General features: G+C 44.5%; 1 long non-coding RNA gene across 1 annotated transcript; it reads left to right on the top strand.

Annotated features, from left to right (window-relative positions):
- Positions 1-9,173: 9,173 nt before the first annotated feature.
- Positions 9,174-13,805, top strand: LOC122238701. Its single transcript, XR_006217776.1, has 2 exons — positions 9,174-9,397; positions 12,125-13,805. It is a non-coding gene; the product is annotated as an uncharacterized LOC122238701 (long non-coding RNA).
- Positions 13,806-20,626: the final 6,821 nt, after the last annotated feature.

Here is a 20,626-nt window from a genome sequence, read left to right as displayed (position 1 = left end):
GAGCACACTCTTGACATGTCACTTCTGTGGACAGGAAGAATGTATAAAGAACAATTCATAAAAGGAGAATTCCAAATGGTTAATAAATGGCTAAAAGAAAAAGTTTAATCTCAGGGACAATAAAACAAATAAAAATGACATCCCTGTTTATAGCAACACTATCAACAATAGCCAGGGGCACCTGAGTGGCTCTGTCAGTTAAGCATCCAATTCTTGGTGTCAGCTCAGGTCATGATCTCACTGTTCCTGAGTTCAAGCCCTGAGTCGGGCTCTGTGCTGACAGTGCGGAGCCTGCTTGAGATTCTCTCTCTCCCTCTCTGTGCCCCTCCCTTGCTCATGCTCTCTCTCTTTCTTAAAAATTAAATAAGTAAAACTTAAGAAAAAATTTAACAATAGTCAAATTATGGAAGGAGCCCAAATGTCCATCGACCAATGAATGAATTAAAGAAGATGTGGTATATATACACAATGGAATATTACTCGGCAATCAAAATGAATGAAATCATGCCATTTGCAACAACATGGATGGAACTAGAGTGATTATGCTAAATGAAATAAGTCAGAGAAAGACAAATATCATATGATTTCACTTAGATGTGGAATTTAAGAAACAAAACATGAACATGGGGAAGGGAGGGAAAAATAAGATAAAAACAAAGAGGGAGGCAAAACCTAAGAGACTCTTAAATACAGAGAACAAACTGAGGGCTGCGGGAGGAGACCTAGGTAAGGGGATGGGCTAAGAGGGTGATGGGCATTAAGGAGGGCACTTCTTGGGGTGAGCACTGGGTATTATTAGTGATGAATCACTAAATTCTCCTGAAACCAATACTACATTACATGTTAACCAACTTGGATTTAAATTTAAAAAAAAAAGTCTAAATACATAAATAAACTTAAAAAAAAAGACATCCTTTTCTCTGATGAAATGAAAAAATGTATTTTACATTATAAGTCTCACATTTAGCTTAGGTTTGTGAATTAGGCAATCTCACACACTACTGCTGTAAGTGTAATTTTCCAGAGGACAATTTGGCAGTCTATTTCAAGACCTAAACTCCTACTTTTAGGAATATACATAAGAAAATAACCAGAAATGAAAACAAAACACATGTATAAGGATGTTTGTAAGGTTATCTATAACAGAAACAAATGTCCAATTAGGAAGACTATTGTACAGTCATGAATAATGTTTTGAAGAATATGTAACGACAAAAGTTTAGTAAAACCTGCCAAAAATATGTTCTGAGATAACACAGATTCAAAGTAACTGCACCTCCCCCCATCAGCTCCCCTTCTCTACTGGGATACACTAAAGTCCTTATCTTCTGGGGTGTGGGGGATGTAGAGGGGAGACAAGGCTGGGTAGGGAAACAACAGGCATCCCTTGTTGGAAAGCAGGGAAGTGGAGAGTTTTGCTCCAGTGTTCTTGTACCTCCAAAAGACTCCAGAAATTACCATCGCTGTCCTGGAAGTCCTGTCAACCCCTGAAGCCAGAATCCTCCCCATCGATATTTGGAGCAGATAAATGCCACCAGGTGCACCAAACTGAAGCCAGGACTTGGGTGGGTTTAGATTTGACTGGCCACCTGCACAGGTCATCCCAATTATTTCATTAACCTTATAGTAATGTGACCTCAGATTTTGTGGCTAAATTCTTTACTGTTTTCCATTGAGTGGAAAAAGCAAGATAGAAAACTTTATGCACCTTTGCTCCTAATTCAGCAAAACAAATAAGTAAACTCTAAATATACAGATATACACAAGCAAAAATAAAATATTAAAAAAATTATTAGTGGTTACTTCTGATTAGTGAGCTATGGGTAATTTTAATATCCTTTTTTAAAAATTCAACTATCATTAACATATAGTGTTATATTAGTTTCAGGTGTACAATATAATGGTACTGTATATTATACTTTCCTATATTTTCAAAAATTTTTTTAAGTTTATTTTGAGAGCGACTGAGTGCACAAGCAGGAGAGGGGCAAAGGGAGAGGGAGGATCCCAAGCAGTCTCCCACACTGTCAGTGCAAAGCCCCCCCCAACACGGGGCTCAAACTGAGGAATCTGAAACTGAGATACTGACCTGAGCCAAAATCAAGAGTCGGACTCTCAGTCAACTGAGTTACCCAGGCGCCCTGTATTTTCCAAATTTTTCTATATTGGATATGTATTGAGGATATATATATTTAATATAATATATATATTATATATATAATTATATATTAAATTAAATATATATATTATATATATATATATATATATATATATCCTCTCTCTCTCTCTCTCTATATATATATATATATATAGGGAGAGAGAGAGAGAGAGAGAGAGAGAGAGAGAGAGAGAGGAGAGGTGCCTGGCTGGCTCAGTTGGTATAGAGCATGTGAATTTGATCTTGGGGTTATAAGTTGGAGCCCCATGCTGAGTGTAGAGGTTACTTAAAATCTTACTGAGGGAAACTTTTTTTTTTCTAACCCAAAGATCTGTTTGTAAATATATGGCTCTTCATAGAGAAATCGATTTTCAATCTAGCTAATTAAATTTATCCGGCCTTGTTTTAATGGCTGACTATTACAGAATGCTTCTTCCTTAGTGTAACATCTTAAAACTCTATTGGATATAAAGATGTAAGCAGCATCTGCTTTAGATACTGTCGAGTGGAATCTTGAACAACCGCGTTCACATTTTTGGAAAGGATTTCACAAGGTCTGAAAATATGGTCCCTGTTTCAAGCTTAGTGTAACATTTTATAAATGTACCATTTTATTAAATGTTACAACATTCTTTTGGTTAATAAAAATATTTAATCCAATTTTCTTGGCCATTTAAAATTTTAGTGATCTCTTGCAGCATAAGGGACCCTCTTGCTTTAAACCTGACATAAAGTGAAAGACCTGGAAAAACCAAGAGACATGGAAATAAGACTGGAAGTCATAGGGGTATGAAAAATACACATACTTTCCCATTCTTCCAACTGCATTATTTCCAAGCAAAGGATCATTTAGGGTCCACAAGTAAATGGCAAACGATGTAGCACTTTTGTGGCCTGGAGATTCTTTTCTGTGAAGAGGCAGTGGGATTTCAATTATTTACGCTAGAATTTAATGACCTTATTAGGCCTTGACCCCGCCTCCTGCCCAGGAGTGGAAGGGGAATCTTAAAAAGATCCCTTAAAGGTAATGAGCCCACACAGCACAGGCCTCTCTCTGGGACAAGTGAGGCCCAACCCCATGCTTTTCTTTCCCTTCAGACTCCCTAACTGGATGCTTAGCAGGGAGAACAAAATGAGGAAATCGAAGCTTTGCCAGGGGATTTCTCATTTTTTCTACAGCTCAGTTCTTCATTTTTCTTCATCTTTCCTGGGAGCTTTTTTCGCGTGTGCCATCTGGACCCAAGAGAACTGGTCTCACAGTTGTCATAGGATGGATGAACTGAAGCTATACTGTAATTTCTCTCAGCCTGTGGATGATGAAAGGGGGGCTCCTGAGGAGGGGGGAGGTAATTCTGAGGCCCCTGGACCCAGAGAAGGTTGGCTTTCCACTCACTTGCTTTGTGAGAGTCAGGGAGGGAAGGCCACAGAATGTACTGGGTGTTTAATTTATTTAAATTTATTAATTCACTTTAATTATTATTTATAATTATTATCTATAATTATTATTTATAATTATTTAATTTAATATTAATTTACTTAAAATTATTTATTTAATTTATTTAAGTGATTTTATCTATTTGTGAATGAATAGTGATGCAAAATTGAAAAAGTAAAAAACTAGTATGCAATGAAAAATGGGTCTTACTTTTCTGCCCTGTCCAGCCCGTTCCCTGCTTGCTTGCCACCTATTTCTTATGTATCCCTTTGGAAATACTCTTTTCCTGTCCAGTTTTTTTTTTTTTAACACAGATATCATAGTGTACATACTGTTCTGTACCTTTTATTCACATGAGAATTTATCTTGAAGAGTTTTCTTTGTAGTACATATAATGATCTTTCTCTCTCTCTTTTTAAACATTTTTAAAGTTTATTTATTTTGAAAGAAAGAGTGTACAACTGGGGAAGGGGCAGAGAAAGGGAGAGATAATCCCAAGCAGGCTCTGCGATGTCACGAGCAGAGATCAAGAGTTGGACGCTTAATCAACTGAGCCACCCAGGCGCCCGATCTTTTTCTCTTTTAAATGATTTATAATATTTCATGATATGGATATGCTATCATTTCTATAGCTGGGCCTCAGTCTTTGGATTAATCAGTTGATTTCCAATCCTTTGTGGTTATAAACAGTGCTGCAACAAATCCTTGAACATGTATTCTTTTGCATCTCTGCAAGTGTATGTGTAGGGTAAATTCCTAAAATTAGAATTGCTAGGTCTAAGGGGACGTGTATTTTTAATACTAACATATGTAAAATTATTTTCCATAATCCCATCATTGATGAGGGGGCCTGATTTCTCACATCCTTGCCAACACAATGGAGACACTGAATTTAAATTCTGGCCCTGGAGATTAAGAGTTGCTTCTTTCTCCCCCCCTCCCCCCATTTCCTTAAGAAAAAAAATCCCCGGATGCTAAGAGGTAGGCTTTCTACTCCCAATTTACATCTGAAAATGCAGGGATGCAATTCTGTGCACACAATTCTTTCACTTTACATTTGTTTTCTTATTTGGATGAAGTTTAAGATCTGAGAGAGTTTCTTTGAGAGACTCTAGAGGGGAAAAAAGAAACTAAAAGTTAAAGAAGTTCATTGTGGTTTATTAGCTTTATAAGGCTTCAAAATTTCAGGGCTTTTAAAATCAGCACAAAGGAGTTTTTATTGTCTGACAGTTTTAGCTGAGGGGGGTCCTTATGGCCAGCAGGGGGCAGCATGTCCCCATAGAGAGTCAAGGCTGAGCCTCCATTAGCCAACTGAACACGCTCCAGGCCCGGGACTTAGAACCTGTTCAGTCTAAAGCTCTAATTCACTTTGTTACCTTCACTGTCATCCCATGGTTGAAAACAGACTGGAGTTCCTGAGTACGGAACAAGGCTTCGCGAAAAAACCAGGATAAATTACAATGTTAAATGCCAGCCAAATCCAGGGTGGCATGGAATAAGGGGGAAGAATATTGTGAGCAATAAATAAGAATAGCACCATATTGGCAGAATAGAATTTAAATATTTGATTATTCCAGCCACCATTTCTGGTATAAAGCACAGAAAGAATATCCTTTATTGGATTAGTATATTTCAGACATCAATGAAATTTGGTACTTTCTGAGAAGACCGAAAAAAAGTCAAATAATATCTTCTATCCCCTAGATGCAGGAGTTGTTATTTCACCTTAACAAGCAAATTAATCTGCTCCCTTAATATGAGGCTATTCAACCAGCAAATACTGATTGAAAGCCAGGTGCAGAGGATACGGGGTAGAGAAGACATGGGTCTCTGCTCTTGCTGGCAAAGCAGAAAACACTTGGAACCCGGGTCAGGAAGCTGAGGTTCCAGCTTTAGGTGAGGCACCGTAACTGGGGTTGTGGCCTTAGGCAAGTTACTTAACTTCTCTGTGTCCCAGAAATGTAAGTGAAACTAATGCCACCTACCTCATTGACCTCATAGGTACACATATGAAATGCCACATGCAAAGATGCCTGAAAAAAAGAGCCAGTGCTCTACAAACGAAGTATTTTAAAACCCACACGATAATGAATATGCCCTGTGGCAACAGAAGTGGCAACGTAGTGAGTCCTGACTAGGTGTTGGGCACCGTGCTCCACAGACACGTGATCTCAGTTGAGATCATGCCCTTGTGAGGTGGGGATCATTTTCCAGGTGAGGAATTCAAGGTGTGGGGACCTTGGGAAGCTCCCTCAAAGTCAGACTGTGGTGGAGCAGGATTCAAATCCAGGTCGGCCTCCAGAGTCCACAATGAGGTGTGCCAGTCTGGTTCTCTATCATTCCTCACAGTTCTGCACTTAGACATTGTAGGTCTTGCTCCCTTAAATTTACTCGAAAGAGAACCAGCAGTTAGGTCACGTGCCATCTCCTGAAAAAATTCTAAAATGTAAAGTTATGATTTTCCACACCTCAATTTACGGAAGCAGTTGGTTTCAAGACCATTCCATGAAATAATTTCTCTGTGAAAATGGGGCACCTGGCTAGCTCAGTCAGTACAGTATGCCATTCTTGATCTTGCGGTTTGGGAGTTCAAGTCCCACACTGGGTGTGGAGCCTACTGAAAAAAAAAGAAAAATGGAAATTGGACTTGTGTCTTAGGAAAAATTCTAGGATAACTGATGAGAGTCACAATTTAGTAGCAGGAGCTCTTATTGGCTAAGGGAAAAGCAGACAAATAACTACAGGAAACCAGGAGGAGAAAAAGCACAAAGAAGGAATCAACAAAAAGAATCCTAGAGGAAAGGTCCAGGCAGGTTTCTTGAGTTTCCTGCCCTATAGGAAATCGGGTGTGGTGGGGATTTATAAGGAGGACTTCCCAGGAAGGCTAAGCCTCCTGGGCATAGAACTGCGAAGCCCTGGGCCACACCCCGTACAGGATGCCCAGGGGAACTGCTAGCAGATGTGAAGGGTCTTGCTTTGTGAATTATGCAGTCTCATTAGCTGGTGATGAAGTGGCTCACAAAGCATAGATCCCAAGTGCCTTACCAAGTTTGGTACTATTTGATGCTTGTTATTTTTTTCACAAGTCACACAGCCACAAAGAAGGTAAGTGCTTTTCGGTTCCTGGGACCTTCAGTGCAAGACCAATTATCTATCATCTGGCAGCTCCCAGTATAAGACAGGCACTGTTCTAAGACTTCATATACAATAGCCCTTTAATAACTAATTAAAAAAAAATGTTTAAGAGAGAGAAAGCATGCACGCAAGAATGGGGAAGGAGCAGAGAGAGACAGACAGAGAGAAAGAGAGAGAATCCCAAGCAGGCTCCTTGCTATTAGTGCAGAGCCCCACACAGGGCTCAATCTCATGACCGTGAGATCATGATCTGGGCCAATATCGAGAGTTTGATGCCTAACCGACTGTGCCACCCAGGCGCCCCTTTATTTTATTTGTTTTTAAATTAAAAAAAAATTTTTTTTTAACGTTTATTTATTTTTGAGACAGAGAGACAGAGCATGAATGGGGGAGGGTCAGAGAGAGGGAGACACAGAATCTGAAACAGGCTCCAGGCTCCAAGCTGTCAGCACAGAGCCCGACGCAGGGCTTGAACTCACAGACCGCAAGACGTGACCTGAGTCGAAGTCGGGCGCCCAACTGACTGAGCCCCCCCAGGCGCCCCTTTAATAACTAATAAATAATGGTTCTATTATATCCATTTTACAGATGAAGAAATTGAAGCTTTTTGTCTTAAGTAGAAATGGCACAACCAGGATTTGAACCCAGGCAGTCTGGTTCTAGAGTCTGTATTCTTAACATTCCATTATTCCATCTTCTTAAATTAATAAGGAACAGGCACAGCGGGAGGAGGAATAGGAAAAAAAAAAAAGACAATAAATGGACCCTATGAATACCACCACTTAGTTCAATAAGCAGCTTCTGAAGAACCTGACAGGAGCCCTGCCTTGGAACTAGGCACTCCTGAGCCACAGCACAGCTCCTTCACACTCTGCAAGAGGTGTGGAGAAGCTGAACAGGTTTTTTCTATACAATGTGGTAACACTGTTGAACAGGAAAGTCCACTGGTGCGCGACAGAGATTCCTGTGTTCCCAAGCACATACCAAACGTGGAAAGTTACTGAGTTAAAGTGGCTGACCATTAAGGCACAGACTGATTCAGTCAAAGACCAACTATTGTGGAGTCCATTGTCACTCTGCTTCTATAAAACTAATCTTGTTTGTACAAGACTGTTCTGGAAAAGTGAAATTTAAACAAATTCACAACCCTACTAGGTTTTGGTCTCTGTTGTTTGCTTTAAAGACCGCAAAAACACTCAAGCAAACTTTAAATAGAAGTATTAAGTCCTGCAATAAAAAGTGAAGCCGAAAATATTCCACTAGTAAAATTATTTCTACTTTTGCTGTCTGCTTTAAAGTTTTCGCAGTGGAATGGCTGGAAAATATTTTCCACTAAAATCTGCAGAATGATGACTAATCTATTTGCGCCTGTTCATTAAATTGCTAATGGCAACTACGGAAAAGTAAATACCTTGTCCCCAAAGCTTTTGCTTTAAACGAACGACAAGCAAGTGCTTTCCAACAGAGACCAAAGAAGCCTGTCCCCAGGAATTGCAGAGGGGCAACGAATTCTAATGGGACCCCTTTCTAATGGGTTCCTGTTCCCGGTGTAGGACTCGGGAGCAAAAGGCCAGCGGGGCTTTTGGGGATGGAGGGGATGGGTCGCCCCTCAGAGTGGGGCTGTCGCCTCCCCGCTCCGGTCCGCCGGCCGCGGCCGAGAGGAGCCCCGGGATCGAAACCCACTCGTTCGCAGCGTCTGGGCAGCGAGTCCGCGGGCGGCTCCTCCACGCTCTGGAGGATGCGGACCCCGGATACGTCCCAGATGCGCCCCAGACCGCACACAGCCTGGCCTATGCAGGAGCTCAAAAAAAAAAAAAAAAAAAAAAAAAAAACACAAAAACAAAGCGAGTGGCTGGGGGAAGGGGCCGGCGCGGTGGGCGCGGGGCCGAGCGCACGCGTCGCTCCGAGCCCAGGCGCCGCCAGCCAGCCCGGGTACCCACAAAGCCCCCGCAGCCCCCTTTCCTCTGGGGTGGGGATTTGAGAAACCGTAAGGGGAGAGAAGCCCCCCGGCCCCGGGCCCCCCCACCGCGGTCCGAGCCGGGAGTAAAGGCTGCCCGCCAAGCAGGAGCCTGAGACTTTTCCTTCTGGGCGGGGGGGTGGGGGGGAAGATGGCAGGTCCGGGAAACAAAGGAAACTTGGACCCGGCCCCGGCGCGGCGTGTGTGGTTCGCGAGTTCGCCCCGGGTCCTGTGTGGGAGTCGCCGGGCGCCTGTGCCAGCCTGCACGCAGTCGGCGCGGGGAAACACAAAGCAGCACGCCAGCAGCCGGGGGCTCCCGGCCGCCCACCTGCCGCGGCCCGGCAGCCCTGGGGTCTCCCGGCCGCCGAGGGCCCGGGCGGCGGCGGAGGGAGGGGGCGACAGGGAGCGCGACGGGGGAGGGGGCGGGGAGGCGGCCGACGCGCGCGGGGGGCGGTGGCGGCGGAGGAGGGGAGCGCGGGTGGGTGGGCGGCGCCACGTCACGGCTATTGTGGCTGTCCCGGTATATAAGGTCCCGCCGGCCGGCCGCCCTCCCCACCTTGCCTGCGCCCGCCCCAAGCCAGCGGTTCTCCACTTACCCCGCATCCAGTGAGACGCGCCGCGCACCGACGCCGACGGAGCGGACATGGGCAGAGCGATGGTGGCCAGGCTCGGACTGGGGCTGCTGCTTCTGGCGCTGCTCCTACCCACGCAGGTGAGGCGCTGGCGCCCGCGGGGCTCGGGGGCCGCGCCTGACGGGGGGGGGGAGCCGCCCCCAGGGGACCGGCTGCGCCCCCACCGCGGGCCGCGGACTGGGGCGCAGAGAGAGAATCCCGCATAATCTGGCCTGGGGGAGGACAGCGTGGAGCCCGCTTTCCGCTCCCTGGCGGGCTGCCCCCACCCTCCCACGGCCCCGGGAACAATGCACCTCCGCGCGTGGGCCGGGAGGCCCCTACCCTGCCCTGCCCTAAGTCCCAGGCAGCGCCTTCCGAGGCCGACTGGCGCCTGCCACCCGCTTTTGCCCAGAGGTCCGAGGCACTAGCGGAGAGAATGAACCCTTCCCACCTCTGGAGCGCCCGCAGACCCCAGGCCGTTCCGGGAGGGCGTCCCGCGTCCCTCTAGGAGTGTCTTCGCGCCCCTTGCGCACACACAAAGAGGGGACGATCCCTTTCGGGGACGCCGCTCTCACTCCCATCCTCCACTCCCCTGGTTCGGGGATGCCGAGGAAGTCCTGGCTTTCTGGCCCTGTTAACCCACCCCAGTCCCGCGTGGGTCTGGCTGAAGCCTGGGCGGGGACCGGCTCCGGACCCTGCGCTCTCCCGGGTACGACCTTACATGACACGTCCACCTCTTGTCACCTCGTTATCCCATAGTAGCTCCCATCGGCTACCTCTGGGCAGGCGACGGGTGGGACGTTTGCGTCCCAAGTCCGCGCCAGGCTTTGTCTCCGTCTCTGCCGCCCCCTCCCCAGAGCCTCTATCCAGGGAACCGCCTCGTGTCAGCGCGGTTACGAGGACTGCGCTGCCCCGCAGGTGGGTGCGCGGCGGCCTCGAGGGAGGCTAGGGGCTGAGCCTGGGAGACCCGAGCGGGAGGGCGCTGGGGGGCGAGAAGGGCCATTTCTCTCCAGCAGCTCGAGCTCGGAGGGCACGGGTGGGAACGGGGGTCTCCCCACCGCTTTCAGCTGGAGCTTTTTGAGGAGTGTCTCCTCTGAGTTTTTCCTCCGAGAAGTTGGGTGCGACGGGTCTTTGGTCCCCAGACACCCAGCCGCCGTGCTCACCTGGGAGCGCAGCCGGAGAGAGGAGCGCTCCTCGGCTTCCCCTCCGCGGGCCGCGTAACTGTACTCTATTGTCTTGCGGGTCGGCTGCGCTCCGGAGGTTTTTACAATTCGTCGGTGGGGGAGGGGCGCGGCCGCAGGAAACGAAATGATCTCCCCTACCCGCACCCTTTCTAACCAGCTTTTCCCCCCAGAAATTTCAACAGGGGGGTTTAGTTAAGCAGATTTAATTTGGTAGGGAAAATCTTTGTTTAACGTCAATTTAATACAGTAACATTAGTTTCTTTTGTTGGTGTAGAGGACCCTTAGATTCTCCATTGCTGCACTAGGCTCTGACAAAGGTCACCTGCTGCACTAAAGCTCTTTGTATGAATGAGAACAGATAACCCGTCAGGCATCCGAAACCAGGTCTTGTCCCCAAACAGCAGCCTGCTTTAAATAATTTACCATATTAATGCCTTTCTTTTGGTAAGAGTGCTGTTTCCTGGTAGGACAAGCAGATTCTTGCACACAGTAGGTGCCCAATAAATGTGTTTGACTTGATCAAGATTTTTCTTTAGTTTATTTTGTATAGGATTTATGCATTTTTAAGTCTACATTTGCTTAGCGACGGGTTTTACAACAAAGGGCGCTGATGCTGATATAGAATGGATTTATCTTTGGATCACAGGCAACTAAATGTACATGTGGCCCAGACCTGCTTGGTGCCACATCCTCCCTCCTGCCTGTAATCAGAAGCCCTTGTAAACCCTCCCTCGCAGTGAGAGCTGAAATCTCCCATCTGCCTTTGTTCTGTGACAAAGGAGAGATTATCACGTGCTCCGATGGACTGTGCATTTGGTGACTTGAAAAAATCAGCGTGGCGAATGATGCCACTCAGGCCCTGGGACACTGGAGGAACCTTGGTTGTTGGCCACAGCAATGGGCTTAATGACCAGACAGGGAGGCTGCTGCTGGTGAAAATTTAACACCAAACCCTCGGCATCTTTTGTGAAGTCATTCTGCCTTCATGGTGTTTGGGGAGAAATAATTTTGCTTCAAACAAAGGACTCCTATTTTTCAATTTAAAACAAATGTTGTGGCTGTTTTTGAGAAGGGCTCTTTTGAGATTGTAAGGGAGCCGAGAAGATGTCCCTTGACCCCTTAAGTTAAATCCAAAGCTGTGTTAAATGGGTATGTGGAAGTTACCTAGCAAATCTAGGGTATACAGTGACTCAATTCTAATGTTTTAAGTCACATTTTCCAATATTGTAGAATCCAAGTTATTCATGCAACTCGAAAATCTTCCCCTTCCTAGGAAAATACAGGAAATCTTTTTGCAATGCCAGTAAGTCAGTATAGTCACAAAAACTAGACTTGGTCCTTTATTACTTTAAAAAGAATTAAAAATAAAGTCCCACTCTTGGGAGTTATAGTTACTGAGGAACATTTCTGTTTGTTTTTGGTCGTTACTATTTGCAGTCATTTAGGCATCTGTAGGTAGTTTGCTTGGAAGCTGAAAGAATGATCTTAGACTAAGCAAGAATTCAGAATTAAGTGATGGAGTAAGGAAATAATGGGGAAAGAGCAATCTAAGAATATATCCTCTATCTGAATTGTATATTACGTGTACGTGGAGGCAGCTGTGACGTGTGGAAATTTATCAGTGTAACTTTTTATGTATTTTAGATTTATTCAAATCAAACAACTGTTGTAACGCTTTCAAGTAACCCCTCCCAGAATACCTCGACTGCCCCAAATACAGCTAATGCCACCACCACCACGGCAACTGGCGGTGCTCTCCAGTCAACAGCCAGTCTCTTCGTGATCTCACTCTCCCTTCTACATCTCTACTGTTAAGAGACTCAGGCCAAGAAACATCTATACTTCCCCATCTTCTAAACCTAATCCAAATGGCGTCTAGACATCTGGTGTGACAAGGAAAAAAACAGGTCTTCAGTGAATCTGCTAATTCCACACCTTATTTTATCGACACAGAAAATGTTGAGGATCCCAAATTTGATTGGTTTGACGAACATGTGAAGGGTTTGACTAGATGATGAATGTCTGTTAAATCTACTGGAGTTTCATGTCCGAGATGAAGAGACAACATCCAAGATTAGTTAAGAGATGATTTCTTTAAATGTGGCTTAAGAAGTATGGACACCTAAAATTCCACCTTGAAAATGAGAATAGATTTTATCTTACCTAGATACAAAGGATGGGATGTAAACAGAATCCGTTTTCATTTGGCTCATTAAATCTTTATGGCCATAAAACAGTTAGGTAACACAAAAAGCTTCCATGATTCTATTTATATGTACATTAGAAGGAACTTCCAGGTGTCACTGTAAATCCTCAATGCATTGTCTCAGCAGTACTAATTTAATGCCTATGTACTCTAGATAAAGTTTTACATTGTTAAGCTATCACTGTTTCTTGGGAACTGAACTCTTTCCTCTGAGGCTTTGGATTTGACATTGCATTTGATTTTTTTATATAGTAATTGACATGTGCCAGGGCAGTGATGGATTGGAATCTACCCCGGATCGAAGCATAATGAGTAAATTTTGCTTACATACTATCACTTAGTCCTGTTCAACAAGAGTGCCAGATTCATTTAGCTAAACTGATTCCAAAGAGTAGAAGAAGTACATTGACCTCAACTAATTTAAGAATGCTTTGTATTTCTGCATATGTTGAATACTTTTTACGATTTAAAAAATGATCTGTTTTGAAGGTAAAATTGACAAATCTTGAAATTAAAAAGGCAAAATATGTGCCGGAGCCAAAATTGTAAATCAAGTATTTGGGAAGTGAAGATTGGAAGCTTGCTTACATTAAATTCGGAAAAACTTTTATACTCTTTCTGTAAATACTTTTTTTTTTTTAACTCTGAATCAGAATAGCCACATTTGGAACGCTTTCTGTTAGTCAATATTTTTAGATAGGTAGAACCTGGTCCTAAGCCTAAAGTGGGCTTGATTCTGGAAAGTAAATCTTTTCACAACTGCCTCGATGCACAGAAAGCTTTTTAAAAATAGACACTCTAAGGTCTTTTGTTCGCATGGTCACACACCGATGCTTAGATGTTCCGCTATCTAATATGGCCACAGTAGTCTTGATAACCAAGGTCCTTTTTTCCCATCTTTAGGAACCCACACCAGAAAAACTGTATCCAGCAGATCTCAAGCTACTGTGTGTGTGAATGAACATTCCGTTTTGTTTCATACCTGAATGCTGTACATCTATTTTGGATTGTATATTGTGTTTGTGTATTTATGCTTTGATTCATAGTAACTTCTCATGTTATGGAATTGATTTGCATTGAACACAAACTGTAAATAAAAAGAAATGGCTGAAAAAGCAATCTGTTGAATTTTAAGTTTTTCTGATACAGGGAATATTTTGTGGGTTATCATGGTTGTAGGAGTCTACGTAAGCCATTAAGAATAGGTCAATATTTTCCTATTAACCAGAACATTATAGGTAAACTATTTGGCATTACTAACTAGTAGAAGGTTTTGACCAAAGAATTCATCTAAATGTTGACATCTTTAAAGCTTTTAAGGAAGGGAGCACTCCTAGTTATTCAACAACTATTGAGCGCCAGCTGTATTCGAGGGTACTGAAGACTGAATGCTGAACTTGCTTGAAGATTGAATACTGAACTTGCCGGGCAAGTTATTTCACTTCGGTTGGGAAAGAGTATGTACGTAATGACAGACAGGCAGTATATGGTCACGTAGTGCTGTGAAAACCAGCCAGGGTGGTGAGTCATGGTCCATGTGCTGAATGGTTATGGATGGTCTTGAGCACTTGAGTTGAGATCTGGAGGATCTGGAGGACCATTTCTGATGGAGGGAATATGTGCTAAGTCCCTGAATCTGTTTAACTACTGCCACTGTTTTCATACGTGTGCTGAGGTCCACAGGTCACTTTGTTTTCCCAAGTTGTCACTTCTATCTGCTCATTTCATACTCTAGGATTCTTTGACCCTTCAAGTGTATTCTTGGACTACTAGCTCTAGCATCTTTATTGCTGTCAGGAACCACCAGAGAAGACAGGATGGGATTTGGGAATAAGTGGGAGCTAGTCCACAGGTGCAATTTCTTCAAGGAATCAAGGCAGTTCGGCTGATGGAATCAGGTCCACCAAAGTAGGATAGTCTAAACTCAAGTGATAAAAGATATTAAAAGCATTTACAAAATATAGCAGCTAGGTTAATGGTGTTTGGTTGAGTAATGGGACTACCCAACTTGACCCATGAACTGACCATTATACAGTCCACCTGGTCAACCTTGCACTCATACTGCGCTCTGAACTATACTTAATCCCCAAATAAGGGCAATAGCTACGTCCTAAGTCTAACGTGATAGGCCTATCCTGCCTACGACCCAAAATAACCCTTTATAAGAGGATGCAAACTGGTCATGCTCACTCTCGATAACTCACATAAATTCTGTGATATAAAGTAAACTGTTAGTACATATGCTAGATGATAATGGAACAAGAGGGAAGAAAAATTTGCTATTTGTGTGAATGTGTATGTGTGTGTGTGTGTGTGTGTGTGTGTGTAGGTGTGTGTGTGTATACAAACATAAGGAACTATAACTTAACAGTCCCCATTTCAGCAACTTGTCACATGGCTATAGCTGTTATTTATAGCTGCCTTCCATCATCCATTCCATATTTCCTTTGCCCTCAGCAAGTATTTCAACCTGGAGAGGTGACCCAAACCTTTGCTTGAATTTGGTTGTGGTTTTCTACTGACTTCAATCACAGGACACGATAGTACTAAGAGATGTCCCAACAGATCTGTATTCTAGACATCCTCTTAACCTTCATGGTGTGGTAGCAGCTGAATTGTCCCTTGGTAGTCAGGATCAACCACTCCAACCAGTACAATAACTCCCTACTCTGTTGATTCAGAGGCTTGTGGAGCTCAAAGTGGTTGGGTGGCAATCTCAACTTCTGGTTCAATGGAATTCTTGCTCTGTCTTCTGGCGGAAGCACGCCTCCCTTTGAAACTAAGATCTCTATGGGGCGCCTGGGTGGCTCAGTCAGTTGAGCGGCCGACTTCGGCTCAGGTCACGATCTCGAGGTCTGTGAGTTCAAGCCCCGCGTCGGGCTCTGTGCTGACAGCTCGGAGCCTGGAGCCTGTTTCTGATTCTGTGTCTCCCTCTCTCTCTGCCCCTCCCCTGTTCATGCTCTGTCTCTCTCTGTATCAAAATAAATAAACGTTAAAAAAAAAAAATTAAAAAAAAAAAAAAAGAAACTAAGATCTCTAGGCCAGCAGGGCATAAGGGCTCAGGGACAGGAAGCGTGTATTTTGTTAGTGGGTCATATATTAGAGATAATAGTGAGCAGTGCCACTCCTATCTTCACTTCTTGATTCCTGGATCTGTGAATCGTGGCTATGGGAGAAATAGCACCATAGTTACAGCCTATAAAGCCTCCTGGAATTCAAAGTCCTAGCCCTGAAGATACTGCCACTTAGCTGGAGCTGTAACTGGAGTTTTCAAAAGGCCATCATTCTAAATCCAATTGGTTCAGGATGGGGGAGAAAATGGTAAGACCAGTGAATTGCATGGACATAGGCCCATTGCCACACACCATTGGCCAAGTTCCTTGATCAGAAATAATACGTGGATCACCATGAGGGTGGATAAGGTATTCTGTAAATCCACAGATGGTAATTTTGGCAAGAACATCTGCAGGGAAGGCAAATCCTTATCCAGAATAAGTGTCTATTCAGTAAGAACAAAATGTGTCTGCTTCTTCTATGAGGATAGTGGTCCAATGTAATCAACATTCCACCTGGCTGATCACACCAAGGAATGGTGCCATATAGGAAACTCAGTGTTGGTCAGTGCTGCAGCAGTTTGGGTACTCAGCAGTGCCTGTAGCCATGTCAACCTTAGGGCAAGTCCATGTTGCTGGGCCTATGCATAACCTCCATCCTTGCCACCTGGCCACTTTGTTCATGAACCCATTGGGTGATGACAGGGATGGACAGGGAAAGAAGCTGAATGGTATACACAGAGTGGGCCATCTCACCCACTTGATTTTTAAAAACCCTCCTCTGCTGAGGTCGCCTTTTGGTGAATATTCACTTGGGACAAAAATATCTTTTTTGTTTTTTAAGTTTATTTATTTATTTTGAGAGAGACAGAGGTAGTGCGAGTGGGGGAGGGGCAGAGAGAGAAAGAGGCAGAGAATCCCAAGCCGGCTTTGCACCATCAACGTGGAGGAGCCTGACATGGGGCTTGAACCTACGAAACCATGAGATCATGACCTGAGCTGAAACCAAGAGTCGGATGCTTACCTGACTGAGCTACCCTGGCACCCCTGGGACACAAATATTGAACACTCTCTTCCCATTCAGAGATGTCTCCTTGTATGCCTCTTTCCCAGCCTTCCTTCTTACCAATTTTCCAACCATATTGTTTCCAAGTGCATCCGGCCAAACCGTTGGCCACAACCCATAAACTGGTATACACTCATAGCTCTGAAAGGCCGTTTCCTTTCCAAGCAAAATGAACAAATAGGGGCAGTACTTGTAATTTTGCCCACTGGGATGTCCTTCAGGGATGCCCCAGAAGGGAGTCGTAGAGCTGTAGCAGTCTACTTTGGCGTGGTGCCTACATGTTGTGCAGAACCTGTAATCAGAATTAAGTTTTCCCCAGTCAACTGCTCAGAGGGAACTCCCCATGAAGCCACAGGTGCAGGTCGGGAGAGAGAAGGTGATGTCACAGGAATAGGGGCCATGCGCATTTGGACCGCTTCCTCATGTAATTTGTGTCTTTAGGGCCTGCTCAAGCCCAATGTTATATATACCACTTTCATTTGACAATGACGTGCTGCTGTGTATACCCAACTTTATGGCTTGGTGAGTCAGATCATATCCGGTTGGTGACAGGCAGCTCAGTGTGTGTGGCAGTCTGCAGTTAAGCATGTAGGGTTTTTTTTGTTGTTTTGTTTTAAGTTCATTTATTCATTTCGATAGAGACAGAGAGAGCAAGTGGGGGAGGAGCAGAGAGAGGGAGAGAGAGAGAATCTGAAGCAGGCTCTACACTGTCAGCACAGAACCTGATGCGGGGCTTGAACCCACGAAATGCGAGACCATGACCTGAGCCGAAATCAAGAGTTGGACCCTGGTTATAACCAACTGAGTCACCCAAGCACCCCAGCATTTAGTTTTTACTAAAGCCCAGTAGGAAGTCAAAGCTTGTTTCTTAAGGAAGAGTTCCTGTCTCCAGAGGATGGCAGGACTTTGCTATAAAATCCTAAAAGTGACCATCACACCAACCCTTGATCAAATATAAGTTTATAGAAAAGCAACCCAAGGGGCGCCTGGGTGGCTCAGTCGGTTAAGCCTCTGACGTCAGCTCAGGTCATGATCTCGCGGTTTGTCAGTTTGAGCCCCACGTCGGGCTCTGTGCTAGTAGCACAGAGCCTGCTTGGGATTCTTTCTCTCCCTCTCTCTCTCTCTGCCCCATCTCTGCTCATGTGCTCTCTCTCTCTCTCTCTCTCTCTCTCAAAATAAATAAAATAAACATTATTTTATTTATTTATTTATTTATTTATTTTATTAAAAAATTTAAAAGATTGTATTTGTAGGTTATTCCTTAATTTAACATATTTTATTTTATTTTATGTTTTCAGGGGGTGAGGGGGAGAGAGAGGGAGAGAGAGAACCCTAAGCAGGCTCCAAGCCCAGTGAGGAGCCCAGTGTGATGCTCCACATGGAGCTTGATCTCACCACTGTGAGATCAGGACCTGAGCCAAAATCAAGAGTCTGATGCTTCAGCAACTGAGCCACCCAAGGGCCCCTGGGTGTTATAGCTTAAATATTCACACTTAAATATTAGTCATATAACTTATGGTTAAGTTGTGTAACGAATATTCATGTATGGATGTCTCTTGAACTGGGGTGGGGAGGGCGCCTGGCTGACTCAGTTGGTAGAGCATGTGACTTAAAAAAAATTTTTTTTTTAACGTTTATTTATTTTTGAGACAGAGAGAGACAGAGCATGAACGGGGAGGGTCAGAGATAGAGGGAGACACAGAATCTGAAACAGGCTCCAGGCTCCGAGCTGTCAGCACAGAGCCTGACGCGGGGCTCAAAATCACAGACCGCGAGATCATGACCTGAGCCGAAGTCGGACGCTTAACCGACTGAGCCATCCAGGCACCCCCCCCCCCCTTTTTTTAATGTTTATTTACTTTTTGAGAGAGAGAGAGAGAGAGAGAGAGAGCGCGCAGGTGGGGGAGGGGCAGAGAGCAAGGGAAACACAGAATCCGAAGCAGGCTCCAGGCTCTGAGCCATCAGCACAAAGCCCAACATGGGGCTTGAACCCACAAACTGTGAGATCATGACCTGAGCTGAAGTTGGACACTTAACCGACTGAGCCACCCAGGTGCCCCAACTCTTGATCTCAGGGTTGTAAATTTGAGCCCCACTTTGGGTGTAGAGATGACTTAAATAAATAAATAAATACATAAATAGATAAAATTTTAAAAATCAGGTGTCTCTTGAGCTACGTTTAGCTTTAATAGCCTTAGTGGATAAAAGCAAACAGTTTAGAGACGAGCAGGTGACTGAAGCTCTATGCCACTTAGGACTAAGCATTCTAAACACACACAGCCAGTACCACCACTATCCTTCAAACAGGACTCAAACATTTAGGTAGCTGAAAAGTATGTGTTTTTCATTTCTCATAAAACCTCATTTGGGGTTAGCTTCATTCTTTTTGGATTCCCTCCATAAAGATAGAGAGAATGCTTTTTGTCTAATTTTGGTAGTGTGGCACTTTTTGAAACAATGAAGTCCCCATCATGGTTTGCTTTTCAGCGTCTCCTCAAATTACATTCAAATTGGAAAATCAATGCATGTCTAAGAAACTTGAGGAAGTTTCCATGTTTATGATTTTGCAAAGAAATATCTGTGATCCCAAAGGGTCTGACGTGGTCTCACTGTCATGTCAACTGGCAGGTGCTGAGGTGTGCAGAAGCCTAACATGTCCAAAGCCGAACTTATTACCTCCCCTCCACAGACCTGCTGCTCTTCTATTCAGAGCACCTACCTGCCAAGTCTCTCTCATTACAAGCCTAGGAGCTTCTTCTTCTATTCTCATCTCCAATCAGCCACAAAATCCTGTCTCCTCTAAGTCAGAAATGTCTAGGCAACAGGCTTCTCTTCTCCCTCCCCCTGCCTTCCTCTGCCTTGCGTCATCTGTCGAAGCTCTGCCTCTCTGTTCTTTCCTCTCCTTAGTCTTTCCGCCCCATGGCTATTCTCTAAAATTGTAGATCTGATCATTTTGTTCCTCACTGTAAAAGTTTGGCTGGCTACCCTTTGCCTATTGAAGGTAGAATAGAAACCCTCATTCATGGTCCATAGGCTTTTCCGTCTGGCCCCAATCCAACTTTCAATCACACCAGATTGTTCTCCATTCTCTGAACTAAAAATGTCAATGTCTTTTCATGTCTCCAAGGCTTTGAATGCATCCATTCATCCAACTCAGTGTGGCAGTTAAAGGTATGGGTGCTAGAGCCAGGCTGCCTCAGTTTGCCCCCAAGCCTAGCTATGACTAAAGGAGCTTAGATTATTGCACACATTCTCTGTGGCCTAGGAGTCTGGTCTCTAAATGGGTTTGATAGTAACAGTACCTACCTCATAAGGTTGTTGGGAGAGAATTAAGTGAGTTAACACGCAAAGCTTTAGAACCAAGTCTGGTACATTGCTAGTACATATTAAAAAAAATTTTTTTAATGTTTATTTATTCTCCAGAGAGAGAGAGAGAGAGAGAGAGAGAGCAGGAACAAGGGAGGGGCAGAGCGAGAGAGGGACACAGAATCCGAAGCAGGCTCCAGGCCCTGAGCTGTCAGCACAGAGCCCGACTCGGAGCTTGAGCCCACGAGCCGTGAGATCATGACCTGAGCTGAAGTCGGTCGCTCAACCAACTGAGTCACCCAGGCGCCCCGCTAGTACATATTTGATAAACATTGGCCAGCATTCTTTTCTATTAATATATAAACATTGTGTTGACCTGTCTGTGAGCTCCTTGAAGGCAAGAACTGTGCCATAATCATTCCTGGATTCCTGATGTGTGACTGACTCAATTAACGTTGAGTAAGTAAAAGAGCCAGAAGCAATACCTTAGTACCAAGTAACTGGGGGTGGGGTCG

This window comes from Panthera tigris, chromosome B2, assembly GCF_018350195.1.
Source record: "Panthera tigris isolate Pti1 chromosome B2, P.tigris_Pti1_mat1.1, whole genome shotgun sequence".
Taxonomy (NCBI): domain Eukaryota; kingdom Metazoa; phylum Chordata; class Mammalia; order Carnivora; family Felidae; genus Panthera; species Panthera tigris.
The sequence above is the reverse complement of the archived record's forward strand: the minus strand, read 5'-3'. Positions and strand labels throughout refer to the sequence as shown.